The sequence below is a fragment of the Carcharhinus amblyrhynchos genome, chromosome 18, assembly GCF_965287045.1.
Source record: "Carcharhinus amblyrhynchos chromosome 18, sCarAmb.v2.hapA, whole genome shotgun sequence".
In the NCBI taxonomy this organism is placed as follows: Eukaryota; Metazoa; Chordata; class Chondrichthyes; order Carcharhiniformes; family Carcharhinidae; genus Carcharhinus; species Carcharhinus amblyrhynchos.
The window spans coordinates 22075129-22102536 of NC_137341.1; the positions used below are offsets into that span (position 1 = coordinate 22075129).

Genomic DNA, 27408 nt, shown 5'->3' on the forward strand with positions numbered 1-27408 from the left:
TGTCTAAAGCCAGCTCCTTGACTTATTGGCTGGGATTCATCAACCTCATCATGGCTGGGATTCTGCAGTCCCACTGCTGTGAATGGAGATTTAGTTAAGTGCCAAATTCTCCATTCTTGCGGGCAGTGGCGATGGGGCATAGAACATCGGAGAATTCTGGCCATTGTCTGTTGATGCTTCATCCTGAACCATTTATTGGCAGTTTTTGTTAGTGGTGCTTTGCCATTGCCATCCACTTTATAGGCAGGATGAGGAGGCAGGTCCCTAGTCTGTCTCAACCCAAATCGGAATCAAACCTATATTGTTGGTGTTATTCTGAACCATATGCTTGCCTTCTAAACAACTGAACTAAGTGATGTTGATGTTACTAAGATCAAACACTATTAAATGGAAAGTCTTTTTCTCTGAAAACAAACGCCATCAATAGGGAAATAGTGCTGGAAAAACTAGACCTCAGGGCTGACAAAAATCCCCAGGATCAAAAGACCTGCATCCTAGGATCTTAAAAGAAATGGCTGTAGAGATAGTAGAGGCATTGGTTAACTTCTTTTTGAATCCCTTAGATTCTGTCAGGAGCCCAGCAGATTGTAAAATGGTTAATGTAACACCTTTATTAAAGAAAGGAGGAAGGCAGAAAGTGGGAAACTAGACCAGTTGACTGAACATCTGTCATAAGGAAATTACCAAAATCCATCATTAAGAAGGTTATATAAGGATACTTAAGAAAAATTATAAGGGATCAGTCAGAATCAGCATGGTTTTGTGCAAGGGAAATTGAGTTCTTTTGAGTAAGTAACAAGCAAGGTGGATAAAGGGGAATGTGTAGATGTGACGTACTTGAATTTCCAAAAGACTTAACGAGGTGTTACATCAAAGGTTACGACACAAGGTGAGCATTTTTTAGTTTGGCCAATGTTTTGCTTGCTCTCGTTGTGTCTTCCACCGCAGGATCGATCATTTTTGTGCTCAACTCTAGGACATCAAAACTATTGTTCAGTCTGGTCTGTCTGCCTAGCCAATTCAGTTGTCCAAACTTCAGAGTTACTCCTTTTCTGTCTTAGAAACCACCATGACTAATTGCTATTGGGCTGATCCTGTCCAAATAAAATTGTTGACATAAAATGACACCTGACTCTGTGTCCAATTTCTAGCCCAATTCAAGCTCCTGAAGCCTGACTTAAGAACATAAGAACATAAGAAATAGGAGCAGGAGTAGGCCATCTAGCCCTTCGAGCCTGCCCTGCCATTCAATAAGATCATGGCTGATCTGTCGTGGCTCAGTTCCACTTTCCCGCCCTCTCCCCATAACCCTTAATCCCCTCTCTTATCAAGAACCCATCAACCCGCTTCTTAAAAATATTTAGCGAGGCAGCCTCCACCACTTCAACGGGCAGAGAATTCCAGAGATTCACCACCCTTTGAGTGAAGAAGTTCCTCCTCAACTCCGTTCTAAACCGCCTCCCCTTTATCTTGAGGCTGTGCCCCCTAGTCCTACTGTCTTTTTTGAGCGGGAAGAGTCTCTCCACCTCGATCCTATCCATCCCATTCATCATCTTATACGTCTCAATGAGATCTCCCCTCATTCTTCTAAACTCTAACGAGTACAAGCCTAGTTTATTCAGCCTCTCCTCATAGCTCAATCCCCTCAACTCCGGTATCAGCCTAGTAAACCTCCTCTGCACTCCCTCCAGGGCCAAAATATCCTTGCGCAGGTGCGGCGCCCAAAACTGCACACAGTACTCCAGCTGCGGCCTCACCAATGCCCTATACAGCTGCAGCAAGACCTCCCTACTTTTATATTCAATCCCCCTCGCTATGAAGGCCAGCATCCCATTCGCCTTCCTGACCACCTGCTGCACCTGCAAGCTGGGTTTTTGCGATTCATGCACAAGGACCCCGAGGTCCCTCTGCACCGTCGCCTGCTGCAGTTTTTTGCCACGTAAGTAATAGTCCTTCCTACCATTATTCCTACCAAAATGGACCACCTCACACTTTCCAACATTAAATTCCATTTGCCATTTCCTGGCCCATTCGCCCAGCCTATCTAGATCCTTCTGCAGACTCTCCACACCCTCCGCACAATTTGCCGTTCCCCCAATCTTGGTGTCATCAGCAAATTTCGACACCCTGCACTCGGTTCCCTCCTCCAGATCATCTATATAAATGGTAAATAGCTGAGGCCCCAGCACCGACCCCTGGGGCACCCCACTAGTCACCATCCGCCAATCCGAATAGCACCCATTGACCCCCACTCTCTGCCTCCTATTTGACAACCAATCCTCTATCCACGCTAACACCCTACCCCCAACTCCATGTCCCCTGACCTTCTGCAATAACCTCTTGTGAGGTACCTTGTCAAACGCCTTCTGAAAATCCAGAAAGACCACATCCACCGGCTCTCCTCTATCCACTGCCCTAGACACATCCTCATAGAACTCCAGTAAATTTGTCAGACACGACTTCCCTTTAATGAAACCGTGTTGCGTCCGCCCTATCAAGCAATTCCCTTCAAGATGCCTCGCAATTTCCTGCTTAATGACGGATTCTAACATTTTACCTACCACAGACGTTAAACTAACCGGCCTATAACTTCCAACCTGGAATTCGTTCCTCAGCCCAGAAATCATAATAGCTTCAAAATCATGACTACCACCCCATAAAAAGTCATTGACATGCATAACAAAGATATCAGAAAACTTTCCTCCATAGTGCCAGTAAAACATTGCAGGATCAACTTTCAACAGGCAACAGGCTAACTTTAACAAAACCAACCTTAGTGAAAAATACCAGGCTCTAGGTGTATCATTTAGTCCATATACCATTATTTAACTTAGAGCACCCCTTCTGTGTTAGCTGCCTCTTTAGGAGGACGGAGAAAAATGTCTCTCTGAAGTTGATGCCCCTGCAAAAAGGCAGCTTTAAGAACATAAGAACATAACATAAGAACATAAGAAATAGGAGCAGGAGTAGGCCATCTAGCCCTTCGAGCCTGCCCCGCCATTCAATAAGATCATGGCTGATCTGTCATGGCTCAGTTCCACTTTCCCGCCCTCTCCCCATAACCCTTAATCCCCTCTCTTATCAAGAACCCATCAACCCGCTTCTTAAAAATATTTAGCGAGGCAGCCTCCACCACTTCAACGGGCAGAGAATTCCAGAGATTCACCACCCTTTGAGTGAAGAAGTTCCTCCTCAACTCCGTTCTAAACCGCCTCCCCTTTATCTTGAGGCTGTGCCCCCTAGTCCTACTGTCTTTTTTGAGCGGGAAGAGTCTCTCCACCTCTATCCTATCCATCCCATTCATCATCTTATACGTCTCAATGAGATCTCCCCTCATTCTTCTAAACTCTAACGAGTACAAGCCTAGTTTATTCAGCCTCTCCTCATAGCTCAATCCCCTCAACTCCGGTATCAGCCTAGTAAACCTCCTCTGCACTCCCTCCAGGGCTAAAATATCCTTGCGCAGGTGCGGCGCCCAAAACTGCACACAGTACTCCAGCTGCAGCCTCACCAATGCCCTATACAGCTGCAGCAAGACCTCCCTACTTTTATATTCAATCCCCCTCGCTATGAAGGCCAGCATCCCATTCGCCTTCCTGACCACCTGCTGCACCTGCAAGCTGGGTTTTTGCGACTCATGCACAAGGACCCCTATCTATTAATATCTATTGATTGGCATTCCCAGGTCTTTGTAGCTAACAGAGCCAAGAAGATCTTTAAAATAGCCATTCCTGCCATGAGTGAATCTACCCTAAACTCCTAGTTTCCTAAATTTTTTAAAGTCCCATTGCCACAAGCGTGGCCTTTGTCTTATAAGTTCCATCAGGAAGTATCTTTTACATGCAAATCTGTCTGAGATAGAGCTGTTTGTCCTCTATCTGGTATCCATGTATATCCCAAATACACTCCAACTATGCAGTTCAGCATCTTTTATAACTTTCCATCTAATTTATTGGAAGCCACTAGAACCTCCATGAGTATGTGCACTTCTGCTCTTAGTAGCATTCATAGTCTCACCTATATTCCGAGATCTTGTCAAGCTACACCCTCTATTTTGTCTAAAATCTTATTCTGAACTACCACTGCTATTTCAGCTAACCGGTTCTCAATTCTGTAACACATGAGTATCAGATGACCCTGGTTCCTCCTCATGCCCGTCTACTCTTTCTAAATGAGCAAATTGGTAATCTATACCCATTATCCTTGATGAATGTATCCTAACAGTCTGATTGCCATGTTGTAAAACGATTGTTTTGCCATCTATACCTATAACCTTCCCTGGGCCTTTCCATTCATTGAAATTATCTCTCTTATAGTATATATCTCTCTTTTTGCTGGTGTTGCCTGCTACACAGTCTGTTTTAACCCTTATGTGGTGGACAAATAACTACGAGTCGACGTCTTGTTAGTGCAACTAATATTTATTTAAACCCACACAATCAATAATCACCCATCTGACCAACAATAAGTTATCTTACAGAAAATACTAGAATTCAAGTCCAATACAAGACCTTGACTTAACTTTGCGTGACTGGCAAGTACCCAAGCAGATATTGGCCTTTATCTGTGCGTCGGTCTCGGTAGTCATCTGCGTAGTCTGGTCCTTTGGTCTGGTCTGGCATTCTGACTCTGGTCTTTCTCCCTCCCTTCTCGGGTGTGGTGGCTCTCCTCTTGCTGACAATGTTCACCATTGTTGTAGCTCGCTCGTGGGGTCAGAGAGAGAGAGAGAGAGAGAGAGAGAGAGATTCCTGGTTGTGCAGCACCCTTTATACCCGTTTGGTTTCACGCCCCTTTTTGGCCATTGCCAATCAGTTGATCAGGACTTGATCACCCTGATCGATACGGGTCCAGTCAGATGCTACCACACCGATCTCTGGGTGTGTCCCCAGCAGCCATGTCTGTAGGTGTTGGAGGCACATAGGTCACATACCTTCCTCCTAAATAAGGGGTCACGGTGCCCCTATGTCTGGTACACAATCCAGTGTGACCAGAAAGTGTCTCTCATCCTGGAGATGACCCATATCCTGTTTATTCACTCGTCAGGGTTGCAGCCTGTTTGTCTCTGTCTTTAAACTGCAGCCTATCGGTTTGGTTTCTTGCCCAATTGTCCCAGAGTGCTTTACAAAACGCCATTTTAGATGGCCCATTTGGCTACACTGGAAAACACGTTTGATGGCCCTAGTTGAAAGGGTCAAGAGCTTCATGTTTTGAGGTGTCCAGATCACCAACAAACTGTCCTGGTTCCCCATGTCAACACTATACTTAAGAAAGCCCATCAAAGCCTTTACTTTCTCAGGAGACCACGGAAATTTGCCATGTCAGCTGTGACTCTCTCCAACTTTTACAGGTGCACCATGAAAAGATTCTTAATTAAGGACCCCACGCACAGCATACATTCTCTCTTCCACTGGGAAAAAGATACAAAAGTCTGAGGTCACATACCAACTGACTCAAGAACAGCTCCTTCCCTGCAGCTGTCAGACTTTTGAATGGACTTACTTTGCACTAAATTGATCTTTCTCTACACCCTGGCTATGACTGTAACACTACATTCTGCATTCTCTTGTTTCCTTCTCTGAACGGTATGCTTTGTCTATATAGTGCACAAGAAACAATACTTTCACTATGTTGATACATATGACAATAATAAATCAAATCAAACAAATATGCCTTAAAGTGTTGCAATTCTTTCAGAAACTTCTGCTTCCAAAAATGCTCTTCTACTTATATGTAGTGCATTTAAATGCTCAGAAAAGAGATAATTGTAGTCCCTTTCCAATCTGGAGGTTGGTCATTCAAATTGGATGGAATCTTAGGATTTCTACTGACTACTAATTGATACAGGTTATAGCCCCCAATCATCTGCAATGAATTCTACTGCCCGTGCTAACTCTGAATTTAACTTGCAATCTGGTCTAGCTGCCAAAACTTTCTGGAGCATGTCATCTACTATCACACGAAGGAGGAAGCAGATTTAACAAACAATGTTACTGGGCATTCGCTGGCAGCTGAATATAGTTTGTGGGGATTGCAAACAGTTTGAAACTGTATCTCTGTCTCCGAGTGACTGGAATGCTCTCTGTTGCTCCACCTGTTCATAGAGCTTATCTTGTAACTCTACATCTGTTTGTTTACCTCTGTTTCTTCAATTGGCCATTTTTAAAGTTCTCTATTCCAGCAAGTAATTAAATGTTTTCACCCTTTCTTTAGCATAGTGTTAATCAAATAGCCTGGTAGAGCATGAATTAATTGATTTTATTTGAGAGTTATAAATATTCAAAAGGGTTTGTTAAAGAAGATGCTGTTTGCCAAGATAGATGTACCTTAATTTATGCAAAATTCATGGGGATTCACTTGAAAGAAAAACCCGCTGAGAGACAGGGAGGACCAGAATCTGCTCTTGGCACAGTAGTGTTGGTGAAGGGTTTGCATCTGTTGCACAAATGTGTCCCATTTGTTGGGACAGGGCTGACCTGATGGGCTGAATTCCCTGTTGCAAAGAGGGAGCCCACTACTGCTGCTGGAGTACAAGCAGAGACTGTTAAATTTTCATGGGGACCTGTACTGTGAGCCAATGTTTTGAGCCTTTTTCATGCCTGGGGAAAAAGAGGCCCATCTCTCCTAGTATCAATATGAAGGGATTACTCCCATGTTCCAGAATCACTAGCTTTCTTCTAGCAGATGGCAAGTTTGTTCATTCATTTTCACCATGGCCTTAATGGGACCACTGATGCTAAGCAACCTTAATTTTGCTGCTTCTTTGACTTTCTTCACACCTTCTTCAGTCCAAGTCGCAATACTATCCGCCCATCCAGTTTTTTTCTTCCTCTTCTGTTTTTGCCCTAAATTTCTCCTTCTGTCTCCAGGATAAGGCTGTTTTGTCAGCACTTGGATATCTTTTTATCTCACTATCCTTGGCAGCCCTTTTGATCCCTAAGCTTATACTTTTGATCTAACCCACTCATTTTCTTCCTGCCTATCCAGCAGATTCTTAGCATCCTCCACCATACCTACATTTCAAAAGCTATTATTCTTCTCTCATCCTCTTTTATTCAGAATATAAGTCTTGCATCCAGAGAATGCAACACTCCACACTAGAAGTTTTTCAGCTTCATGTTGATGCTTTTAGATTTCCAGATGGTATTTAAATCACTGATCAAACCTCTTGTCATAGCCAATCTAATCTGAATTTTATTCTTGGATGTAACTCCAGTGTTTACCATTGAATCAAGATCAGAAACCAGTAGAAGCACCAGAAGTATGAACTGAAACAATGATAGATGCAATGAAAGAGATTACTAATAAGATATCATCATCATCGTCATCAAGTGAATGGCCTTGCAAGTAGACTGCATCTGATGGTCACAACGCCCAAGGTAGAAGTACACAAGATTGTCCAAAATATTGTACACAAATCTCTGTGGACACATATCTAGGGGGCGAATTTGAGCCCACATCTCCATCTCCAGGAATGGCGATGCATGCTGAAAACTTATGATCTTCCAGTCCTGTTTCCAAAGTCATCATCGCAGATGCCAGAGCAGCCTTCTGGAATGTCAACCTACTGGAGAGCGACTGGCCGTCTTGGGAACCGGGACGAACACTTAGATCCTGCACAGGCCAGCTAGCAGGAGTATTTTCAGACCTCTTTAACCTCTCTTTTCACCAATCTGAGGTCCCTATCTGTTTCAAGTAGATGACCATCATCCTGGTACAATGAAGAGCCAGACAATGTCTATCATCCGGTAGCTCTGACGTCTATCATTATGAAGTGCTTCAAAAGGTTAGTCATGGCACAAATAAATTCTGGCCTCCCAGATTGCCTGGATCCATGAGTTTGTCTACCACCACAATACGTCCACAGCAGATGCCATCTCCTTGGCCTAACACTCAACCCTGGGCCACCTAGATAACAAAGACACCTATTGTCGGACTCCTATTTATTGACTACAGCTCAGCCATCAACACCATTATTTCTACAAAACTCAACTCCAAATTCCGTAGCCTGGGGCTTGGCTGTTCCCTCTGTGACTTCCTAACTCATGGACCGCAATCAGAAAGGATAGGCAACAGCATCTCCTCCATGATCATCCTCAAGACCAGTGCCCCACAAGGCTGTGTCCTCAGCCCCTTACTAAACTCCTTAAATGCCTGTGACTTTGTGGCCAAAGTCTCCTCCAGCTTGATTTTCAAGTTTGCTCGTGACACCATTGCGGTGGGCCGGATCTCAAACAATAATGAGATGGAGTACAAGAGATGGAGGAATTGGTGCTACAACAATAATTTCTCCCTTAATGTCAACAAAATGAAAGAGATAGTCATTGACTTCAGGAAGCGTGATGGAGGACATACTTCTGTTGACATCAGCTGGGATCAAGTGGAAATGGTCAAGAGCTTCAAGTTTTTAGATGCCCAGGGATGGCACGGTAGCGCAGTGGTTAGCGCTGCTGCTTCACAGCACCAGGAACCCAGGTTAGAGTCGTGGCTTGGGACACTGTGTGGAGTTTGCACGTTCTCCCCCTGTCTGCATGGAGTTCCTCTGGGTGCTTCGGTTTCCTCCCACAGTCTGAAAGACATGCTGGTTAGGTGCATTGGCCCGAATAGGCACTGGAGTGTGGCAATTAAGGGAATTTCACAGTAACTTCATTGCAGTGTAAATGTAAGCCTTACTTCTGACTAATAATTCTGACTGTTCAGGGACACTGAGGGAGAATTTAGCATAGCCAATCTGCCTAGCGTGCACATCTTTGGACTGTGGGAGGAAACCGGAGCACACGAAGGAAACCCATGCAGACATAGGGAGAACGTGCACACTCCACACAGTCACCCAAGGCTGAGAATAAAACCTGGGTCCGAGGCGCTGTGAGGCAGCAGTACTAACCACTGTGCCTCCCACAGTGACTGTAACATTACATTCTGTCCCTCCTTTTTTCTCTGTTACGGTATGCTTTTTCTGCATAGCCAGCAAGAAAAAATACTTTGCACTGTAAACTAATGTGTGGCAAAAAATCATATCAGTAGAGTAGTGTGAAACATGCTGCAGATCCCAGGAAGCTCATTTTAATACATGACCATGTCATTAGTGAGCATTGTCTCCAGGACTCCCCATCCCCCAGCCTTACTGGATATTCAGTGGGCACTGGTGTAACATCACAATGGTTCTATTTACAACCACTCTACGCAAATATGAACCTGGACAGGGAAGTTCAATTCAGTGATGCAAGTCCTAGAATTGCATTTCGGGGAGATGTCGGGAGGGGTCACTTGCAAGCCTTATCTGCCCTTCATGTCGGGGAGTCACTTGCTTTAAAGGCGTTGTGAAGGCTGGTATGCAGGCAGCACTGCTGTGTCCTCCTTCCTGGATTCCTGTTCATATTGCAGCTAAGAGTGTGCCCTTCCTTGGTGAGAGCTGACCAGAAGGTGGGAGGGTTTGAAAGCAAGAGACTTAGCACTGGCGGCAACTTAGTGAGTTACCCAGGTGGATTCCCATGAAAGGCCAGCTGCCGGGGCTTACTGGAGGATTTTGGAATGGGCTGCATCTCCCCTCAAGTGGCCTGAAGCAGCCACGCGTTTGTGGAGGATAGCTGCTATGTCATTGGAACTTAGGGGGAGAAGCTGACCAAAACCAATTGTCAGGGATATTTGTGTGTAACAGTTGATTGCAATGTGTCATGGAAGACTGCTCAGCCCTGCACCTCTTGTGACCTGAGAGAAACAGAGTGCCCTCTAGGAATGAACTGGACATGTTAATTGCTGGCCTCGTGATTCAGGATGTCAAACAGAAAATAAATCAGGAGATCGAAAAGGCATGTAAGAAAGACAATATTACAGTAATCATGAGGGATTTCAATATGCAGGTGGACTGGGAAAATCAAGTTAGTAGTGGACCCCAAGATAAAGAATTTGTGGAATGTCTATGGGATGATTTTTTGGAGTAGGTTGTGCAAGAGCTTAGTAGGTAACAAGCATTTCTGGATCTGGTGATGTGTAATGACGGCAAGAAGAATGACAAACTGGGCATATATAGACATAAACTCAAATACAAAATAATAGTTGGAATGCGAGCCTTTACAGATAATCAAGTCTTGTGCCTGTTTGTGAACACAACTCCCACTCACCTGAAGAACGGCCATGCTCTGAAGGCTTCTGGCTTGTGCTACCAAATACACCTGTTGGGCTTTAACCTGGTGTTGTGAAACTTCTTACTGTGCTTACCCCAGTCCAATGCTGGCATCTCCACATGATGTGTAATGAGGCAGACTTGATCAGAGAACTTAAGGTGAAGGAACCAGTAGGGGGCAGTGACCACAATATGATAGAATTCACATTGCAGTTTGAGCGGGAAATCTTGGAATTGAATATAATGGATTGAGTAATTGAGTAAAGTGAAACCACAAGGCCATGAGGGAGGAGCTGTCCAGATTTGATTGGAAAGGGATTCTAGCAGGAAAGACAATGGAACAACAATGGCAGGAGTTTTTGGGGATAATTCAGAAGGCACAACATAACATGCTTCCTCTTCCTTGGAATGAATTTAAGGGGAGGATGAGGCAACCATGGCTGACAAGGGAAGTCGGATAGCATAAAGCAGAGGAAAGAGCACACTGTGAGATGAGGGATATTGGGAAGTCTCTAAAAGCAAGCAGAGGACAACTACAAAAAATAAGGGTGGAGAAAATGAAATATGTGGGTAAGCTAGCTAATAATATAAAAGAAGATTGCAAGAGTTTTTTTTCGATATATAAGATGTGAGAGAGAGGCAAGAATGGACATTGGATCACTGGAAAATGAGATTGAAGAAGTGGTAATGGCAGAGAAGCTGGGTAGTTTGTATCAATCTTCATGGTGGAAGACAGCAGTAACATGCCAGAACTTCGAGAGTCAGGGGGCAAAGGTAACCGTAATGGCCACCATTAAGGAGAAGGTGCTAGGGAAGTTGAAAGGTCTAAAGGCGGATAAATCACCCAGACTGGATGGACCACACCCCAGCATTCTGAAGGGAGATTGCTGAGGAGATTGTGGAGGCATTGTTGGTAATCTTTCAGGAATCACTGGAGTCAGGGTAGGTCCCAGAGGACTGGAAAAAAGCAAATGGAACATCCCTGTTTAAGAAGGGAAGGAGGCAGAAAATGGGAAATTATAGGCCAGACAGCCTGACCTTGGTCGTGGGTAAGATCTTGGAGTCCATTATTAAGGATGAAATTGCGGAATACTTGCAAATGCATGGTAAAACATTGCTGAGTCAGCACAGCTTCATCAGAGGAAGGTCGTGTCTGATAAATCTGTTAGAATTCTTTGAGGCAGTAATGAAGAGGTTAGATAAAGGAGATTCAGTGGCCGTGATTTATTTGGGTTTCCAGAAAACCCTTGACAAGGTATCTTACAGGAGTCTGCTAAATAAGCTAAGAACCAATGATAATAGGGCAAGGTATTGGCATGGATAGAAGATAGGCAGACAGTGGGGATAAGGGGGTCCTCTTCAGGCTGACGACCAGTGACTAGTGGTGTTCTACAGTGGTCAGTGTTGGGACCACAGCTTTTCACTATATACTTTAATGATCTAGAACATGGAACTGAGGGCATGGTTGCTAAATTTGTGGATGGTACAAAGATATGTCGAGGGGTAGGCAATGTTGAGGAAGTGGGGAGGCTGTATAATGGCTTGGACGGGCTGAGAGTAGCAGATGGAATACAGTGTGGAAAAGTGAGATTATGCACTTTGTTCGGAAGAACAGAGGTAGAATAGAAGAATAGACTATTTTCTAAATGGGGAAAGGCTTCAGAAATCTGAAGTACAAAGGGATCTGGGAGTCCTAGTCCAGGACTCTCTTCAGGTTAACATGCAGGTTCAGTTGGTAGTTAGAAGGTCAAATTCAATGTTAGCACGCATTTCTAGAGGGCTAGAATACAACAGCAGGGATATACTGCTAAGGCTGTGTAAGGGTCTGGTCAGACCCCATTTGGAATATTGTGAGCGGTTTTGGGACCTATACCCAAGGAAGGATGTGCTGGTTTTGGAGGGAGTCCAGAGGAAGTTCACAAGAATGATCCCAGGAATGAAGGGTTTATCATATGAGGTATGGTTCTATACTTGGAGTTTAGAAGGATTAGAAGTTGGGGGGGGAAATCTAATTGAAACTTACAGAGAGACCTAGATAGAATGGATGTGGAGAGGATGTTTCCACTAGTGGGAGAGACTAGAACTCAAGGGCATAACCTCCTTTTATTATTAAGATGAGGAAGAACTACTTCAGCCAGAGGGTGGTGAACCTGTGGAACTCATTGCCACAGAGGGCTGTGGAGGCCAGATCATTGAGTATCTTTAAGACAGAGATAAATAGGTTCCCGTTAAGGGGATCAAGGGTTATGGGGAGAAGGCAGGAGAATAGGGATAAGAATCATATTAGCCATGGTTGAATGGCAAAGTAGACTCGGTGGGCCAAATGGTCTAATTCTGCTCCTGTATCTTATGGTCTAATGTACCGTGCTTCTCAACCCCATCCAACATCCTGGTGAGGGCTCCATCTGAAAAGCAATGTGCGGACTTCTTGGCTGCCATATCCTGCAATTGTGCTGGAACTAGTGCTGTATATCCCTGGGGAGCCGTATATATGGAGTTCCCCAGGGCTAGGGATCAAAGGGAACACGTCAGGTGAGTCACTCACCTGATGAAGGAGCAGCACTCCGAAAACCCATGATTCAAAACCAACCCGGTGTTGAGAGACTTCTTACTGTGTATACCAGAAAGTCTAACAGCAGTTGTAGACATATGCTCAAGGAAAGATTTTCACTACTTTGACAGTTTCCTGATATTCTGACTTCCCTTGGGAGAAAAAAAATTTTGATGCGTGCAATTGTCGTTTGGGAAGACTCATGCAGATGCTTTTGGGCCTGCCAATCCCGGTAGCAGAGCATAGACAGCCATGGGGTGGGCAAGTACCAAGGCAGAATGATTAGAATGCCCACCTTGATACTCTGAGACTTTGTCCCAGTTGTTTTACAAACAGTTGGGCCTTCCCACTCTCACCCTTCATGCCAACTCATGCCCCCTTGTAGTCCCCATTGTGCCTCCGGTGCCATTTATGCAGTATCAACCAGGGGAATAACTCAAGAGCCATGTAAAGATGAAAGAAAAATAAACTTCCAACATTGTAATACAGCTCTCGTTCATGGAATCCATTAAAAGCTCTTAAATACATTCAAGCGATTAATCTGTTTAAAAACAAAGTTCTATTCAGATGTCACATCAAATGCAACCGGTCCTTTAATAACCACTTTAAACTGACAGACAAACTGGGAATGTAGAAACCTGTGTTAAGGTAATTGTGGCATTTGAAACTCAGCCAAACGTTATTTGAAAACCATCTTTACTGTAATAATTGTTGTAAAACACTTCACAGGTCAGAGATATCAAACATTAAATCAAAAATCATTATATTCATACCAGTCACTCTTGATTAATCCATAAATTTTGGACTCATGAGTGGCAATGGAGGCAGAATGGGGACTACACGGGCACGAGTTGGCATGAAGTGTTATGCGGGTGATGTGGGGAAAGGGGGAATGAAGGGTGAGGGTTGGAAGGCCTGACTGCTTGTAAAGCAATTGGGACAAAGTCCCAGAAAATCAATCAGAGACTGGGCCTTGATGAGTTGCAGCCAAGGTTATTGAAGGAAGTCATACAGGAGATGGCTGAGGTAGTGATCACCATTAAACAATTTTACATATGCATATTGTGCTAGGAAGGGTAACCAAGATAACTATAGATTACTTAATCTAATAGCAGATGTGGACAGAGAATCAAGGTGGGACTTCAAACCATAATGACATAATAGTAGCCCTTGGGGAAATGTCAACACAGACTTCTATCAACATGGGGTCTGTTTGTCCTCAGCAGTGAATTCAAATGGCCCTGTGGCATTCAGATTTCCCACTGTGTGAATCATGTCATGACCCTTTTCCACCCTTGACAGAAATTGGACCCGTCAGAAATGGGGATGGGACTTGCTCATTTGTTTCCTAACCTTCATTTTTAAAGGTCTGCAGACTCTACCCAACTCTGCAAAATGAGATAAAATGGGTTAGTATTTCAAAATTGAGGTATTAGTTCAAGGACAGGTGGCATGAATTAACAGATATTTGATTTGATGTTTGATATCTCTGATCTGTGAAATGTTTTATAACATTTACTCTGGTAAAAATGTTTTTTTAAGTGCAAGTTGCTTTTATAACTGTCTCTTTAGCAGTGGACTTTAACAAAAATAGGCTTGAAAGATATTAGACTATAATTTCTTGCCTATTTATAGTACAGAAATGGTGCAGTCTGGGCAGAAGGGAGAAATTTGGATGGGAAACATTTCAGAAGTTAAATTTTTGTAAAGCAGGGCAGTGAGTCCACTAACTCCCTCCATGTTGACATCACATTTGAAAGCTGGACTGAGAGATGGCCTTGCCCCCAGATATCCTGGCAATCCCTCCAGTGAATGGTCAGTGGCCATGAATCATAGGATCTCAACAGTGCAGAAGGAGGCCAGTCAGTCCATCAAGCCTGCACCGACAACAATCCCACCCAGGTCATATCCCCCTAACCCTACGTATTACCTTGTTAATCCCTGTGACATGAAGAGGAATTTAGCATGGCCAGTCCACCTAACCAGCACATCTTTGGACTGTGGGAGGAAACCGGAGCACCCAGAGGAAACCCACACCGACACAAGGAGAATGTGCAAACTCCACAGTCACCCAAGGCTGGAATCGAACTCAGATCCCTGGCGCTGTGAGGCAGCAGTGCTAATTACTGTACCACTATGGACACACTTTTTGCTGTGCACATACTATAAGCAAAGTTCACTCAAGAGAAATCAAATATTGTCACTAAACTGGAAAATTAACTATAGAGAAGATCAGCGACACAATTTTACCATTAGCTATTTTTGGTTAAACCTGCCTCTGACTAATGGAATGCTGAGGTAGAATTTCAAAAGCCTCTTACTCTGTCGATTGAGTTTGTATGTGCCTTCAATTTTTATGCAAATACCTCCACCTTTGGAACAAGGTCATCACCAGGGCAAGCTAGCAGGCGAAAGTCTCCATCCTTTCTCGGAGTAACAATTATGAATTGTGTATTGTATTTTCAGGCACAAAGAGAACTGTGTTTGTCTTGCCTGAAATAATGATTCATATTTTAACTATTGACCAGTTCATCATCAATTTGAATAGTGTTTGTCAACTCTATAAATGACTGAGTGCCAACATTTAATTCAACCCAGTTTTTCCTCTTTCTGATTTCTGATTTCATTCATTTTCACCTTGATTATGCATGCTACTGTCTTGTATATCTTTATCCTGCCTGAAACTGAATGCTGCAGAAAGCATCAGAGCTCTTGTATACAAAATCTTGTACCTCTTCCCCAACCATTAAATATATATAACTGCGATATTTTGTTGCAGTCTTAGCCTGTAAGCAAGCAATTTGAACAGGTAGAAATTCAGCATCTCCTGGTTCTCTGGCAGCTCCTTTACAGTATAGTCTTCAAAAAGTATCCATCTGTCTGCTCCCTCCACCCTGCCCACCCAGAAATTGTGTTTAAATCCTCCTTGAATATTGTTACAATTCAATAAAATTTAGTTTGAACCGAACAACAATAGGATTTATTTGTAGCCTTTTAAATTTGCAAAGAAATGCAAGTTTAAGTTACTACTGTGACATCTTGAGTTTTAAAATTCAAAAATACATGCTAGTGTATCATGCAGCACATACACTAAAAAGTGTATCATTTAGAGGCCTGTGTTAATCCCATCAATACTGAATGCATTTATTAATAATTAAATTCTGAGTGATGCCTTCAAAAGCATGCAGTGAGAAGTAACGTGATACTGCTTGATGCATTTGAACTGCTAATAGAATCTTTGATGAAAATTAACACGCCCACTTAGTTACGCACCTGTGGCAAATTCAGCTTCCAGCCGTATGTTTTCATTTTAACTGAAGGCTGCACAAAGACACTGGAGGTGCTAATGTCACAACAGGGGTGATGCAGTGGAAGCTGGTTATTATTAACTTCTTCCAATCTCTCATTACAAGCCGCTTCCCCTCTGCCACCCATGGCCTGGTCTCGTCAGAAGCTCCAGTTAATTATTTTGCTAGTTTTGTTGCTGAAGGTATTTCAAATGGCTTGCAGATCTACAATAGCCTAGGGGAAAACAGTATGTTGCTTGTTTTAAATCAGTGATTTATTTCTGCAGTGCAATACTGGCAGGAGCAAAAGCATCTTATTCAAACCTGCCATCAGTCTTGGATCCTAGTTGCCAAATCTATCCACTACCTATGCACATTAGTGGCAGTGTATAACAGCTACAAGATGCACTGCAGCAATGCACCAAGACTCCTTTAGCATCACCTTACAAACCCACGACCTCTACCAGCTAGAAGGACAAAGGAAGTAGACACACAGGCAACATCACGAACTGCAAGTTCCCTTCCAAGTCACAACAGTATCATTCTTTCTTCATTGTCACAGGTCAAAATCCTGCAACTTGCTTTCTGATACCTCCACAGTAGCATCTCACTATCACCTCCACAAAGGCAATTAGGGATGGGGAAATAAATGTTGGCTTGCACATTCATTCCAAGAAGGAATTTTTAAAAATTGCAATCCTAGTTTTCATTCAAGCTCAACCTCATGTACAGTCTCAAATGTCTTGCCTTAACTTAATCTTTTAGATTCAAATTCACATTGTTTATCACTAAGGTTGCTCATTTTCATCTTAAAGACATTATTTGTCACTTTTCTCAAGTTAGCCTGCTACATATTTAAGTTGCATGATTGTTTTAAGAGCTGCTCAGAGGATTTGATGATGATGATGCCATTGGGGTATTTCACAGGCTCCTGCTTTAGTTTAGTTTTCTATTTTGTGCAGGCAACAGCTCCTACAATAAACCTGCTGTTATTTTGAATCTACGTGTGAAAACTACATTTTTCTTTAAAAAACCCGAACATAATTAGGACATTACAGAAGAAAATTTGCAATGATTTGCCTTTGTTGAGAACATCAATAAAATTTGATTTATTGTTATGTATTAATATACAGTGAAAAATATTTTTTGCACGCTGTATAGACAAAGCATAGAGAAGAAAAGGAGAGTGTGCAGAATGTAGTGTTATAGTCACAGCTAGGGTGTAGAGAAAGATGAATTTAATGCAAGGTAAGTCCATTCAAAAGTCTGACAGCAGCAGGGAGGGAGCAGTTCTTGGTACGTGACCTCAGACTTTTATATCTTTTTCCAGGTGGAAGAATGTCCGCAGTGCATGGGATCCTTAATTATGCTGGTTGCTTTGCAGAGACACCGGGAAGTGCGGACAGAGTCAATGGATGAGAGGCTGATTTACGTGATGGGTTGGGCTACATTCACGACCTTTTGTAGTTTCTTGCAGTCTTGGGCAGAGCAGGAGCCATACCAAGCTGTGATACAGCCAGAAAGAATGCTTCCTATGGTGCATCTATAAAAGTTGGTGAGAGTTGTAGCTGACATGCCAAATTTCCTTAGTCTTCTGAGAAAGCAGAGGCATTGGTGGGCTTTCTTAACTACTGTGTCAGCATTGGGGGGGGGGGAGGAGCGGAACCAAGATAGGTTGCTGGTGATCTGGACACCTAAAAACCTGAAGCTCTCGACCCTTTCTACTTCATCCGCATTGATGTAGACAGGGGCATGTTCTCCTTTTATGCTTCCTGAAGTCAATGACTACCTCCTTCGTTTTGTTGACATTGAGGGAGACATTATTGTTGCCGTACCAGTTCATCAGATTCTCCATCTCATTCCTGTACTCTGTCTGAAAAGATCCTAAGTTTAAAATAAAACATTGCGGGTCCTTGAACTTTGAATATTAGAAGGCTGGAGAAAATCAACCGGATTAGAGATCGAGGTGCCAGCGAAGGAAGACCAAGTAAAAAAAAAAAAGTGGAAAAAACATTGCGCATCCTAGCAAAGAAAGCAAATCAGGAAATTTCCTCTAGGCTGCAGGGTCCATGCACATGTTGCAGTGTTTAGCAACAAAGTGTGAGTCTCACTATGTGGGGAAAGCTCTGAGTGATTATAAGAGGGTTTTTTTTCCTGATCAGAGAAGAGTGAGATTTACCTCGCATATGGAAAGCTTGCTGTACAACTGCCCTTTTTGAAAAATACATAAAGTCAATGGGAGCACTAGGAAGACAGTAAAATGAAAAAAATTACACCAATTATGCAAGGATTAGCTAAAAGATTTGTACGATCCTTGAAAGGTTCTTTTGAAAGCTTCGAGAGAGCAGGGTTTGTTACCAAATCGTGAATAGTTTTTTGGCATCTTATAGAAACACCACCCAAAGTTCACTTCATTACTACTCTTAAAGAGAAAGTTGAGAACTACATTTGATTTGTTGTTACCTCCAGAACCTTCATGGGCTGTAGGACATCAACAACAATCTGAAGATTTTGGACAAGAAGTGAGGGCAAAATATTTGAACAAGGAGATTGAGTTTTAGCGCACAATTATGTCATGAATAAGAAATAATTACAGCCATAGTTTTTGCAAAAATGCATCCAATTTCTTACACAGCTCAAACTAAAAATGAGCTAATTTGATGACACCAGGCTGACCAATTGTTGTCATCTCAAAATTATTTCTCGGAATCATCTCCAGAAGTTTAGTCCCTAGTGTTGTGAATACTTCTACACAAGTAGATTAGTTGAATCTGAGTTGCCTGAGGGGTGTGTCTTTGTTACTATATTTGAGAATGATGCAGAATTAGTTCCCAGAGAAGAGTCTACTGAAGTTCCAAATCATACTTCTAGGGTCAAGGACAATCAAATTCCAAATTTGTATACAAACAAAGAGGAATAGATGACTTCCATATTGACTGTGTATAATAATTAATGTTGCATAGTAATTTGTTCTCATAACCACAGAAGTGAAAGGGGAGGAATTGCGTGATTGCTTTAAGAGCCAAACACATGATTTGATGGTGATGTCATTGGGGTGTTTCACAGGTTTAATTTGCCTGCCATAGTTTCATTTTTCTACACTGTGCAAGCAACAGCTTCTGCAACAAACCTGTTGTTGTTATTTTGAACTTATGCATGCAAACCACATCTTTTTCTTTTTCTTTAAACCCCCCACTAACATGGCTAGAATGTTATATAGCCACACTACTTCTGAAATGCTCACTCACGGCTTTATCAACTTCTGAGGTGGACTTCTCTAACCACCTCTTGCCAGCCTTCCAAGCTCTAAAATACCTGGTAAACTAGTCACATCCTATTACTTGCATTGGTTCCCTTTCCACATATAACCATTTCAATATCATAATTTCATTGAATCAATTTGTTCCTGCTTTGTCCCTGTACTTTCTGCTAATCTAACACAGGTCTACAGTGTGAATTTTATCTTTGGGCTGTAACATCAGAGTTCCAGAGCGTCATATTGGGAGGGTGGTGGGTGCCCCAAAGAAGCGCTGTGTATCACCTTTGGATGGTCACAGCAATTGCCTAGAAGTACAAATTTCTCCTGTTCGGTTGCCCTGCACATAACTTTAGGAACAACATCCAGGCATTAAAAGAATGAAACTATCAAGTAGACTCACCCAGCACAGGTTCACTGGAAATATTTGTAACATTAATGACTTCCTGATCAAAAAAGGTGTAGAAGGATATGAATGTGGTACTAACGTAAGAGAGAACAAATAAATGAATCTAGATGGTCTTCCTATTTCATGTTTAAATTATGTTGTGATCCATTAAATTGAAATGTAATTAGATATTTTGAAATCAAAAGTCAATTTAAACTGTTGCCTGTAATTATCAAAGCAGAAAAAAATGGTTCAGTATTAATAGCTTTTGGGAAAACTGTCTGATTTAAACTTCCTAAAGGACTTGGGGGAATATAAATGTTTGTAGGTTTGTTTTATTTTGTATTGATCCTGGATTTGATACTCAGGATTGCAAAGAGATGGGGCATGATCTCCATGTATAAACATTCTAGTTATTGTCCAGCTAATGTGACTTTGGCCCCTTGTGCACTTTTACAACTGCTGGCTGCTTCAAGACCCTTAAAATCTTAAGTAGACAGTGATTGCAGATTGTGCTAAATTTGGCCAACACCAATTATGCCTGCAGCAGGTGGAACCACTTGATATTATTCAACCTTTATCAAGTTTTCAATACATAATCACCATATGGAATTGGATGTAGTAGAATTCATAACAGTATAAACAGCAATATTCCGGATCAGTCAATTTTACCTCATCACCATTGTTTCTTTTCCTATGATGCCCTTCAAGCTCCAGCTGAGAACATGAGTGAACAATCTAATGCAAGATCGCTGCCAATACAGGTGGCTATAGCCAGCTTTGGGATTTTGCGACCACCCCTTTCCCAGTGAGATTATTCAGTGAATGGGACCCAACCTAAACATGATAGGTTTGTGCCAATTTCAACTATAAATCATTCCTTTTTGAAATAGTTACCCCTGCTTTTGGCATATTTGACTCACCTTATGAGCCATAGGCACCTTGCAATATTTCACTTAAATGACCATTACCATTCTTCCCATGATGACGTTTCCCCACAAATTTTGTTGCTGCTCCCTGTAGACCAAGATGGCAGCCATTAACTGGGACTTTTTCTGGAAAATAGACCCGGTGCTACAAACACAGAACCTGCAGGGTATTGGAAGTGATGGATTTACAAATGGGAAACTAAAACCAATTATGAAGATCTAATTATGTGATTCATCAGGACCCAAATATCATTGGCCTTTGAATACGTAAGAACATAAGAAATAGGAGCAGGAGTAGGCCATCTAGCTCTTCGAGCCTGCCCCGCCATTCAATAAGATCATGGCTGATCTGTCGTGGCTCAGTTCCACATTCCCGCCCTCTCCCCATAACCCTTAATCCCCTCGCTTATCAAAACCCATCAACCCGCGTCTTAAAAATATTTAGCGAGGCAGCCTCCACCACCTCAACGGGCAGAGAATTCCAGAGATTCACCACGCTTTGAGTGAAGAAGTTCCTCTTCAACTCCGTTCTAAACCGCCCCCCCCCCTTTATCTTGAGGCTGTGCCCCCTAGTCCTACTGTCCTTTCTGAGCGGGAAGAGCCTCTCCACCTCTATCCTATCCATCCCATTCATCATATATGTCTCAATGAGATCTCCCCTCATTCTTCTAAACTCTAACGAGTACAAGCCTAATTTATTCAGCCTCTTCTCATAGCTCAACCCCCTCAACTCTGGTATCAGCCTAGTAAACCTCCTCTGCACTCCCTCCAAGGCCCAAATATCCTTGCGTAAGTACGGCGACCAAAACTGCACACAGTACTCCAGCTGCGGCCTCACCAATGCCCTATACAGCCGCAGCAAGACCTCCCTACTTTTATATTCAATCCCCCTCACTATGAAATGTGGAAAGAGAAATGTTAGTTTTGTCTGGGAGATGTGTGGAAAAACATCCCATAAGTTTTGCATTGTATTTGATTGCAAGAAGCACCAAACTCACTTGAGGATCACATACACACTTTAAACGGGGTTCAGAGGGTAACAATCAAGGACAGCACTCCTACTGATTTACTGTTTTGTCTTGCAGGGTAAGGGATGCTGATTATATTGAGCATACAGACAAATACCTGAGCTTGTGTAGTTCAGCACAGTTAGGAGAGATGGGGTGTAAGTGTGTTGTTTATTCAACTCAGTCTAAACTATTTTTAAATAATTCAAATATTGAAAGTTTCATGAATTTATTTGATTCGAACATCTTTGCAACATATACATATTTGATTGATTTCACCAACTTTTGTGATAGCAAGAAGCCTTGGCCACCAGGAGCTCATATCAGAATATGCCATAAAGCCATTCAATATTCAGTAGAAATCTTGTTTTGCTCATTCATGAAATATGAGGCTCTGGCCCTTCCCGTTTTCACAGGGGAAAGATTTGAAAATGGGGCATGTTTCCTGTATGTGTGGTTTATGGAAACAGCTGGCTAATTAAATCATTAGCTCCCTCCATTGAAATCGTATTTTGGTTGGCAAAGACGTTGCAGATTAGACAGGGTAAGAGCAGGTCTGAACTTTGTTTTTATTTAGATAGCCAGGAAAACCTTTTGGAGAGGTAAGGTACCCCTTTGGATCTGGTACCAGGGCAAATTTGCAGAGGTCAGATGCCCTTTGGAATTGTTAAAAGTAAAATGTGTGGAAAATGTTCATTTGAACTTATTAACCGACCTGTGAAAATCAACTGTCAAACTGTCAGAGGCACCAGTCAAAGGGAACTCTCAAGGTATTTAAAAGTCCAGCCCTTTAAATATTTGGAAAAAAAAAATGTCTGAAACCTATCAATATGATGGCGCACTGATTCATCAGTTGAGGGAGTAAGTTATGCTAATTGGTAAGAGGTTTCCATGCCCATGTTTGACCTGATATCGTGAGATCTCATGAGGTCTTGTGTCAATGTTGAGGACTCCCAGGGTCACTCCCATCTGATTGTATAGTGGCAGGGTCAGCCTTACTGTTGGGGCCAGATATGCTCAGGAATGGTGAAGGAGGAGTTTGACTGTAAGATATGAATCATGAGTATGACTGTCACGTTGTTGCTTGACTAATAAAAGCAAAAAACTGTGGATGCTGGAAATCTGAAATAAAAACAGAAAATTCTGGATAAACTCAGCAGGTCTGGCAGCATATGTGGGGAGAAATAGAGTTAATGTTTCAGTCTAAATGATCCTGCAGGTCATTTAGACTCAAAAGGTAATTTAATTGCAAAACATTAACAATTTCTCTCCACACATGCTGTCAGACCTGAGTTTTTATCCAGCATTTTCTGTTATTTTAGATATGTTGCTTAACTAATCTGTGGCCAGCTATCCCGATTTTGTCATAAGTTCCCAGATGTAATTGAGAAGGATTTTGTGGAGTTGACTGGACACTGTTCCCTTTTCATTTTAGTGTCTCAGTTGATGCTGGGTAATTTGTCCAGGTTTTTATTCTTTATTTTAAAGTTTAACAATGATAGTACATCATCAATTAAGTATAGCTCAAAGAAAAATGGTACAAAGTTAAAAGTAAAGGCTTTTTATCTGAATACACAAAGCATTGGTAATAAGTTGGATGAATTAATGGTGCAAATAGAGTCAATGGATTTGAACCATCAGCTGTTATAGAGATGTAGTTGCACGGTGACCCAGGCTGGAAGCTGAATATTTCAAAATACTTGGCATTTTCAATTATAAGAGTGGCATGCATAAGTCCAAAATTGCATTATTAGATGCAAGTTAAACTAATTACACACAAAAAAAATGTGGTTAAGGAAAATTGGGAAATGAGATCAAAAGATATTATGGTAGATAACAATGGTATGCAGTTAAATATTTCAGAATTCTTTACAAATATACATTCTATTGATAAATAAAAATTCCATGGGAAAAGTGATCCATCTGTTGTGAACTAAAGAGGTTAAGGCTGGTATTAGATTAAAAGAAAAGGCTTACAAAATTTGCAAAAGAGTGGTGTGGCTAAGGATTAGAAGAATTTTAGAAACCAGCAAATGATAGCCAAATAAATGATGAGGGGGAAAATAGAATGATTCTAAACTAGCAAGAAATATATAAACAGATTGTAAATATGTGTAAAAAGGGAGAGAGTAGCAAAAGAAATATGGGTTCTTTGAACCGCTGAGATAGGAAAAATTACATTAGGTAAAAAGGAAGTGCAGAGACCTTAAACTTCTATTTTGTTTGACTTTATGATGGAAAGGGCAAAAACAAAGCTGCATCCAATGAATGAAGAACTTAATGTTAATAAACCAAAAATGCTGGAAAAATGAATGGTGTGGTGTATAAAGAAAGGAAAAACAAACCTGCATTCATATATTGGGTGGAATTTCTTCCCCGCCCCACTCCCAAGCATGTTTTGCAGAGGTGGAGACAACTGAGGGGTTTCCCATTATTCGCATCCTCTACTGCAGGGGAACCCACATTGCCATCAGTGGGACCAGAAGATCCTGCTGGCGGGAACAACCCGCCCAATGTCTTTTATCTCCTCATTGTTTCCAGGAACATTTTGCAAACACTAAAGTATTTTTTAAAGTGATCACTGTTGTAATGTAGGAAATGTGGAAAACCAATTTGCACTCTGCAAGGTCACAAGTATGAATTATAAAATAAAACATAAGAACAGGAGTAGGCCATCTGGCCCCTCGAGCCTGTTTTGCCATTCAATAAGATCATGGCTGATCTTTTTGTGGTCTTGGCCCACTCACCATAACCCTTAATTCCTTTAGTGTTCAAAACTTTATCTATCCTTGCCTTAAAAACATTCAATGAGGTAGCCTCAACTGCTTTACTAGGCAGGGAATTCCATAGATTCACAACCCTTTGTGTGAGGAAGTTCCTCCTCAACTCAGTCCAAAATCTGCTTTCCCTTATTTTGAGGCTATGCCCTCTAGTTCTAGTTTCACCCACCAGTGGAAACAACTTCCCTGCTTCTACCTTATCTATTCCCTTCATAATCTTATGTTTCAATAAGATCTCCCCTCATTCTTCTGAATTCCAATGAGTACAGCCCCAGTCTACTCAAGTCTCTCTTCATAAGCCAACCCTCTCAATTCCGGAATCAACTTAGTGAATCTCCTCTGCACCCCCTCCAATGCCAGTATATCCTTTCTCAAGTAAGGAGATTACACAAATTATCCTTTCTCAAGTAAGGAGACCAAAACTGTACTCCAGGTGTGGCTTCACCAGCATTTTATACAGCTTCAACATAATTTTGCTGTTTTTAAACTCCATCCCTCTAGCAATAAAGGACAAAATTCCATTTGCCTTCTTAACTACCTGCTGCACCTACAAACCAACTCCTTGAGATTCTTGCATAAGACACCCAGGTCCCTCTGCACAGCAGCATGCTGCAAGTTTTTACTATTTAAATAATAGTCCATTTTTCTGTTATTCCTACCAAAATGGATGACCTTTATATTTACCAACATTGTACTCCATCTGCCAGATCCTCACACACTCACTTAGATTAACTATATCCCTTTGCAGACTTTCAGCGTCCTCTGCACACTTTGCTCTTCCACCCATCTTAGTGTCATCTGTGAACTTTGACACATTATACTTGGCCCCCAACTCCAAATCATCTGAGTAAATCGTAAACAATTGCCGTTCCAACATTGATCCCTGAGGCACATCACTAGTTGCTGATCGCCAACCAGAAAAACACCAATTTACCCTCACTCTTTGCTTTCTGTTAGTTAACCAATCCTCTATCCATGCTAATACATTACCTGTAACACTGTGCCCCTTTATTCTATGTAGCGGTCTTTGGTGTGGCACTTTTGTCAAACGCCTTCTGGAAATCCAGATACACACATCCACAGGTTCTGCATTGTCCACTGCACATGTAATGTTCTCAAAGAATTCCACCAAATTAGTCAAATATGACCTGCCTTCATGAATCCATGCTGCGTCTTACCAATGGGACAATTTAGATCCAGATGTCTCTCTATTTCTTCCTTGATGATAGACTCAAGCATTTTCCCTACTACAGAAGTTAAGATAACCAGCCTATAGTTATCTGCCTTTTGTCTACCTCCTTTTTCAAACAGTGGGGTTCACATTTGCCGTTTTCCAATCTGCAGAAGCCACTCCAGAATTTTACCACTAGTGCATTTGCTATTTCTCCTGCCATCTCTTTTAGTACCCTGGGATGTATTCCATCAGGAGACTTGTCTACTTTTAGCCCCATTAACTTGCCCAACACTATCTCTTCTGTGATAACGGTTTCTAGATTCTCACCTGCCATAGCCTTCCTGTCATCAATTTTTGGCATGTTATTTGTGTCTTCCATGTGACACAAAATACCTGTTCAATGCCTCAGCCATTTTCTCATTTCCAGTTATTGTATTCCTGTCCTTGTTCTCTAAAGGACCAATGTTTACTTTTGTCACTCTTTGTCATGTTATATATTTGTAGAAACCTTTGCTATCTGTTTTTATATTCTGAGCTAGTTTACTCTCATAATCCATCTTACCTTTCTTCATAGTTTTTTTTGTGGCTTTCTGTTGACCTTTAAAGATTTCCCAATCCTCTAGGTTCCCACTGTGCTGTCAACTCATTTACCTTGTTTCGAATGCCACGAGCATTCAGATAAAGTGCCCTTATGCTAGTTTTTGTATCTTCTTTTTGAATTCTAACACTTCCATTAATAACATCTTCTGAGTTCTCCTTCTAACTTTTTTCCTGTATGTTTTCATGTATCAGTGATTTTAATTGAGTGATGAGTATTGGCTAGGATGCCAGAGCGCACTTCCCTGTTTGAAATGGTGCCGTAAGATCTTTATATGCCCATCTGAATATATAGACGCAAGCACTGTCTGAAAAACAACACCTCCCACTAGCTACTGACACTGGATATATTCCTTCCTTTGAACCCACAACTTGTTGTCTGAGGTAAGTGTGCTATGCTGAGCCAACATTGACGTCATAGAGTATAAGGTACATACTTCGAAAGTGAACACCAGCAAACAATTCTCTGTTTTATTCTGCACTACTGTCCTACCATTTATTTCAACTTTGCTGTTTGACTGGATTTTGTTAATGTTGTAATTAACTTTGTCGCTGAACTGATGATCTCTTACATTTTCTATTCCCATAACAGTTGTTCTGCAAAATTGAGTGATGAAGTTCCTCCTATCAGTTCCTGTTCATTTAACATGTCTATTTTCTTTAGTATATCCATTTGCCAACCTGCCAGTTTCCTTCATCCAATTTTTTCACAGTCTTTGCAGCTGTCTTTTTTAAATTTGATTTGATTTATTGTTGTCACATGTATTAGCATACAGTGAAAAGTATTATTTTGCGCACACTATACAGCCCAAAGCGTACCGTTCATTGGGAAGGAAAGGACAGCATGTAAAATGTAGTGTTACAGTCATAGCTTGGGTGTAGAGAAAGATCAACTTAATACAAGGTAGCAGAGAAGAAGCTGTTCTTGAGTTGGTTGGTACATGACCTCAGACCTTTGTATCTTTTTTCTGACGGAAGAAGGAGGAAGAGAGAATGTCCGATATGCATGGGATCCTTAATTATGCTGGCTGCTTTGCCCAGACAGCAGAAAGTGTTGAGAGAGTCAATGGATGGGAGGCTGATTTGCGTGATGGAATGGGCTACATTCACGACCCATAGTAGTTTCTTGCAGTCGTGGATAGATCTGGAGCCATACCAAGCTGTGATACAACCAGAAAGAATGCTTTCTATGGTGCATCTGTGAAAACCGTAGCTGACATGGCAAATTTCCTTAGTTTTCTGAGAACATAAGAACATAAGAGATAGGAGCAGGAGTAGGCCATCTAGCCCTTCGAGCCTGCCCCACCATTCAATAAGAT

General features: G+C 41.9%; 1 protein-coding gene across 2 annotated transcripts in view; it reads left to right on the forward strand.

Annotated features, from left to right (window-relative positions):
• LOC145354908 (protein kinase C beta type) overlaps positions 1-27408 on the forward strand; it is a 275938-nt gene that overhangs the window by 83105 nt on the left and 165425 nt on the right. The gene's annotated exons all lie outside the window — the stretch shown is intronic.